Raw genomic sequence first — 6,803 nt, 5'->3', positions numbered from 1 at the left:
AACCGCATCTGATCTTCAGGAAAACAATAATTTCCTCACAGAGGCCATGACTGGTGAAACTGGATTGGGATCCAGATTGTGTGAATCCAGTGTTTTTATTACAATGTTATGAGCTGACCCCACAGGCAACCCTGCAGTCACGTTGTGATGACACAGGAGGCATTGTGCTCTGAACAGCCTACATTATTGCCTCCCGCTGGTCACCATTTCCTCTTGGCCTGAGATACATGTGGCAGAGCTGTGACTGGCAGGCACATCTCCAGAGTCATAAATCCCTTTCATAATTACAAAAGATTTCCTTTGTCTGGATTTTTTTAAAGACACTTTCCTTGGAAAGATTCTCTTTGTTGAGCGAATGCAGGAAATTCCTTCTGTTTTCAATATGGGCACTTGAAAACAAAAACAAAAAACAACAACAACAAAAAAACAAGTCCTGTAATGTTAGTGGCTGTTACCAAATGATTCTATAGTATAAACAGAATGGTTGAGGTTGAAGTCATTTTTGTGAGTTCTCAGTGAACAAGGTCAATTTGGTGAGATTTGTGTCATGCCTAGAACTTCACCACCACACACTGTTTGCTTTCAAATTAAGAGGATTTCTTTCTTAGGTAACACAAATAGGAACAGACAGCAGAAAACACCCCCAGGACTGAACTAGAGTAGTAGTGACCTAATGCCAACAACTGGGAGAGAAATTTCTTGAAATTCTGTTTGTGACTACCTCCTTTAGGGAGATGAAGAAAGGAAAGCAGATGTTAGCTTGTGGAATATTATACAGAGAATTGTTTATGATTATGTCACCCTGAGTAGAAGAAGAGTCAAAGAGATACTTAATGTCTTGTTTGGAATGTAGGATGAAGGGAGGATAATTTTGGCATTGGTGAGCAAGACCAGACCACACAGACTGCTGGACCAATACCAATTAGAGGAGGGGGATTAGTAACAGACTGGCCTTGCTCATATTGATAGGAGTGTGTGTGTGTGTGTGTGTGTGTGTGTGTGTGTTGGTGCACTGAGCCCTAAATAAAGACTGTCCCCTTTGGAGGCAGGTGTTCTGCAGTGACATCTACCAAGTTCTGACTTGACCCTTTACAACTTTCCACATAGAAAAAGCAACCAAGAATTGGGACTCAGCATCAGTCCAGGCTGCCTGGAAAGGGTCACTAATAGCACATCCCTCCCAAAGAAGAAGAGCCAGGCCGGAAGGGCATCCTTGCAGCCAAAGGTCATGGAATGTGTGTGAGGGGAGTGGATGGGAGTGAGCAGGGCATGGTGCCAAGTACCTCCTATTACACCTCTTAGCCTGTCACTTTTCTCTTTTTAAACAGTCCGTTGTACTTGATTAGATCTTACTCTATGAGTGGACTGAGAAGGATTTTTTGTTTTCTATTTCCTTCTACAAAAACATCTCCAGCTACTTGAGAGATGCCATCTGCAATGTAGCCCTAGAGGAATCAGGAGACTGAAGGCTTTCTGCACTAACTAGCTCTGCGACCTTGAGCAAGTCACTTCAGCTCTGGGCTTCAGATGTATTATCAGTAAAAGGAGCGGGCTGGTAAAAAGTGATTTCTAAGGTCCTTGTCAATGCTAAAATTTACAGAGTCAAATTCTCTATACAATTCAAAGTTTTTTTGGTATCAGTTCATATGTTGTATTTTTAAAATTTAATATCTCTTTAATATAGAAGAAACACATGGGGCGCAAAGAAAACCCAAGAAAGCACTCAGTCCCTGAATTGGTAGTTTAGGGGAGTTGAAGACAACGAGACTTTCTAGTGTTCCAGGGAAAGAAGGGGTTGAGAGGACACAATATCACGAGGCCCCTGGTGAGCTGTGTTGGGCCTATGAACGGCCTCCTAGTTCTCCACCAAGTTTGGAAAGTGTTAGGGGCACTTGGGTGGGTCAGTCGGGTAAGCATCTACCTTTGGCTCAGGTCATGATCCCACGGTGCTGGGATTGAGCGTTCAGCGGAGTCGGGCTCCCTGCTCAGTGGGGAGCCCACTTCTCCCTCTCCCACTCCTGTTCCCCCTGCCTGTGCTCTCTCTCTCTCTCTGCCTCTCTGTCAATAAATAAATAAAATCTTTAAAAAAGAAGAAGAAGAAAAGGAAAGTGCTGATTTTCTTAGTCCTGGTCCTGGTCCTGCTCCCATATGTGGCCTCCAGTTTTCAAGTCATCCAGGTCCCAGAATGGCCTTTTCCTTTCATTCCTCAGCATTCTCCCTTGGGCGGGGGAAGGCTGCTTACCCGGCTGTGGTGTCAGAGTTCCAGGGGAGATGTCATCTCGTGAGGTGGTGAGGGGCAATCTCCCTATTCTCTGTTCGCTTTCCATCTATCATGCTTAGAGCTTGATCAGGGCGTCTCGGGGTCTTTTGAGGGCTTGTCCAAGGCCTGGCGGGCCAAGGGATATCTGAGGGCCATCCCACCTCCTCCTTGGAGAACACCTGCTTGGAGGGGGGAGCTTAGTCTGGCTCCTGGTGGTATCTGGTCATCAAGGGAAAACTGAGTGCCCAGAGGCAAGTACAATTCAGAAGGTGAAATTGCCTCCAGGGGCAGAAGAGGCCCTGGGGAAAGATTCAGTTAGGTGGCTTTGGTCTCAGATACTTCACCCAGGTCACCAGTGGGCTGGGGGGCTCTCGGCTGCGGGCCTTCGTAGGTGTCCTTGCAATGCCAAGGATGGGAGAGCAGGGATCTGAGCCTTGGGCCTAATTAGGACTCTCCAGCTGCTCTCGCGCTGGTAGGTTTGGCTGTGGAGAGCTCTCTACCTGGGTGGGAGTGTGCAGGACGCTGGCACTCCTGCCCGAGGCATGTTGTGTGGCAGAGGCCACCCTGGAGTGACTGGGACGCTCTTGGCTGAGCCCATCTGAACCAGGAGGACTAAGGTGGCACAGGGTCCAGACTAGGGTAAGGAGTGGCTGCTGGGCCCCAGTTCCTCTTTTGGGTACACAGCAGCTCAAGCCTCAACTCCCAACGCTGAGTCTCAAAACATTATATGCTGTATTTCAATGTCCACAAATGAAACTTGGTAAAGGATTGGTGATTTGGTTGTGATGGAAAACAGGTCTACAATGGATGGTTTCAGCCTGGAAGATTTCCCCACCTCATTTCGTAGGGCCTAGCAGTAGGGAAGTTTCTACGTTCTGTAAGCTGAGCCTGGACAAGCCTACACCTACCTCCTTAAAAGAGCATCTGTGGAGGATTCCTAGATTGTTCCTTCATTATCATTATATTCCTTTAAAATGCAACATTTATTATACTCATTGCTTTGCATACTCATTTAGATCTTACTGAATTTTAAGGAAACATGATACTGAGTGAAACCTAACTCTATATAATCACTTACCTCAACCTCATTATAACTTACCTGTTTTCCAAACTACCTTGCCAACTGAATTGTGTTCCCTTGAGGGTAAAAATCATGTTTTATTTGTCTTTCCATTCTCTACTGCTGAGTATAGCATACTGACTCAAGAGCTACTTTTTGAATAAAAAATAATTAATTCATCACTGTCAATCCATGAGTTACAAGTGAGATTTAGCCCACTACCTTCACGCACTGTTAAGCAGGGCGAGTAGCACGGGGTTCAGGAGGTTCACCTGGAAGCCTTCTCAGGCTCCTTCTCCCTCTTCATACACACAGACTGTTGGTGATGGAGTGGGTCTAGTTCTAGAAAGGTGACCCCAGATGATTGTAATATACACATTTCCTACCTTCCTGAGGAAAAAAGAAACACCCACTCAAAAGCTGTGCATTTCCCAGGTGTTCCTACTGAGGGCTCTGGGCTCTGGCTCCTAGGCTCTTGGCTCCTTGAAGACGCTATAGCCACAAGCTGTCCAAGTGTCCATCGACTGAGGAATGAATAAAGAAGTGATATATATACAATGGGATATGACTCAGCCATAATAAAGAATGAACTCTTTACAACAATGTGGATGGAGCTAGAGAGTATAATGTTAAGCGAAATAAGTCAGAGAAAAATAAATACCATATGATTTCACTTACATGTGGAATTTAAGAAACAAAATGAATGAGGAAAGGGGAAAAAGAAGCAAACCATGAGACAGACCCTTAATAGTAGAGAACAAAGGGTTACCAGTGGGGAGGCGGGGTGGGGGCGTTGGGTGAAATAGGTGATGGGGGTTAAGGAGGGCACTTGTTGTTACGAATGTTGCATGAAGCTGTTGAATCACTATATTGCAGACCTGGAATGAATACTACACTGGAATTAAAATCTTAAAAAAAAAAAAAGAAAGAGACGCATGGTGGTACAATGACTTGGGGAAGAGTAGAGACAGCCTCTTTTCCCACTGTGCCTGCCGGCATGGGGACAGACAGGGAATATGATATGCCCTTCTCTGAATACCTGCTCCCCTCTCACCAGGCAAGGAAACTATGTGCCCAACCGAAGTCTCACACACCAGGAATGATCATGTTGTCAAGTTCAGTTTGTTGATGCAGCCGGCACAGACATGCTGAGAAAAAGGAGAGCTGAGAGCTATTTCATATAAAAATAAATCCTACCAACCTGCCTTTCAAACATCAAATAATATAGAACTGTTTATGAAGAATCCCTGCCAAGAGAAGAAAGTTGCAAGCAAATATTGGGAAATGTTAAACCAAAGCAATGAAATGCGATGAAGTTGAAACCTTTAGATTGAGTGTTAATTGGGAACAAACTGGAACATCCATTAACGTTCTGGAAGTTTGAGATCTTCACCTCAAATACCATCTCTGGGAGGGCTTTCCCGAACCCTGCTTTTAATGAAGGATAGTTGGAAAGCAGGTCAAGAAGGGGCAAGGGGCCCCCCACCCGAAGAGGAAACCAGCCTTGGAAGGAGCCCTGCACCCTTTCCCATGTGATACATAGGTGACCCAACTGGGTGACAGGCACAGGGAGGGGTAAGCAGACTAACAGCCTGCCAAGGAGCCCGTAGAAACTCCTCAATTTAGGAACCCGGGTGGCAGTCCTCTGGGGCCTCCCTCTTCGGAGCTCCGTGCCATTACCCGGCGATGACTCAGTACACCTCACTTGCTGCCCGCCACCCATCTGGTCTACCTCTTCCTTCTTCCCACGCGGTGTGACCAAGAACCAACAGAGAAAGAAACCCAGTAACAAAACAGCCTCCTGAAAATATAGAACAAAAGAAAGAACAAGAGGGAACAAGAAAGAAAGAGGAAAGAAAGCAGGAGAGAAGCCTCCTGGTCACTGTTTCATGTCACCTACCTCCTTATATTTTACAGAACGTGTTATCTGAAATCACGTATGTCCTGCAGAATGTGCTTAAGTATAGGCGTCCTGTCTTATGTCCCATGGTGCCCCAGCTCCATGGCAGGCGCTCAGTATTTGTTAACTAAACGATTGAAGAGTAAGCTCATTGAAGATAGTGCCTTTCAAGATGATAAAACAGAAAAACAAAAAACAAAAAGACACAAAGAACAACAACAAAAAAAAATCTGGGATTTGTCTCTGAAGACTACTGGGAGAGTGTGCACAGTGAGGGGACGGCTCGGAGCGCCGTCGGAACACCTGGCTGTGTCTCCTGCAGAACCCAGAGAAACACCCACAATCTATTGAGTCAAAGTGTCAACATTTAGTTCAACTTCATGCCCAAAGCTTTGAGAACATATTATTTGGAAGTACTCCTGCAGTGGGGCCTGGATTGTGGCAGAAGAATGAGACTGGGCTTGAGGATGAAGTACAACGTTCTTTTTAAAATAAATTCTATAATTTACACTGGTACTTACTAACCTCAAAAAATTATTTTCTTCTGTCTTCCATAATAACAAAGATATTGAAGTCTTTATTTTTTTTTAAGATTTTATATTTATTTATTCATGAGAGACACAGGCAGAGGGAGAAGCAGGCTCCATGCAGGGAGCCCGAGGTGGGACTTGATCCTGGGACCCCGGGGTCACGGCCTGAGCCGAAGGCAGATGTTCAACCACTGAGCCCCCCAAGTGTCCACATATTGAAGTCTTTATACCATCAAACACGCCACATAATTTGTTCTCCTGGCTGTTTTATGCAACGCTGCAGAAGATGGATTCCGAGATAATTGGTTCTTGTTCAAACTGGGCCACTTAGTAGGTTGAGTAGATCACGAGGCCTTCTTCATCTGTTAAAAATTAAAGAAGCAATAATACCCAAGCCCTGCCCCTGCCCCACCCCGGGTGGCAGGTTGACTCCAGGGATATCACGTATTGAAAGCACTTAGTGATCATGTCAACTGTGGAGGATCGTAAGGATATTACCAACTTCTTCCTTTTACATTGATGATGAAAGAACGTAAGTGTATTATTAAGGCTGGTGTCCATCGTGTCAGCTGAGATGAAAGGATGGACACTAGAGGTCACATCACCCCGGCACAGCTGGACCGGCCAACAAACCTGTAGGAATGCAACTCCACTAGCTTAACATAAAAAAAAAAAAACCAAAACAAGATATTTTTTAGATCCCACATCTCTTGAGATGCAAAAGGCCTCTGGGGGACCAGATGACGCGGTCCCAGGGCACCTGCTAGCCTGACCTCATGGGCCTCTAACCAATGGCATCCACCTTCTCAAGAAACCTTTCCCCCAGTTTTGTGCTTAAAAAACATGACTCGTCTGGGATTTCTGAGCACTCCCGGGATTTCCATTCTCCCGGGCGGAGGCACACCAATAAATCACCTACTTCTCTTCACTGCAAAAGTTCAGTGTCTGTTCTGGGCTTGCCGCACATCGGGTGAGTGGACTCTCACCTGGTTCCATGACATTATGACTTTTGACATTATGACATTATGACTGATGGAGAATATAATGCTATTT

General features: G+C 45.4%; 1 pseudogene; it reads right to left on the bottom strand.

Moving 5' to 3' along the window:
- Window positions 1–2,108: 2,108 nt before the first annotated feature.
- On the bottom strand, window positions 2,109–2,858 carry LOC129511311 (cell division cycle-associated protein 3-like; annotated as a pseudogene).
- Between the last annotated feature and the right edge of the window lie 3,945 nt (window positions 2,859–6,803).

Source organism: Nyctereutes procyonoides, unplaced genomic scaffold, assembly GCF_905146905.1.
Source record: "Nyctereutes procyonoides isolate TBG_1078 unplaced genomic scaffold, NYPRO_anot_genome, whole genome shotgun sequence".
NCBI lineage: Eukaryota > Metazoa > Chordata > Mammalia > Carnivora > Canidae > Nyctereutes > Nyctereutes procyonoides.
Note: the sequence above shows the minus strand (reverse complement) of the source record. Positions and strands in the feature narration are given on the sequence as shown.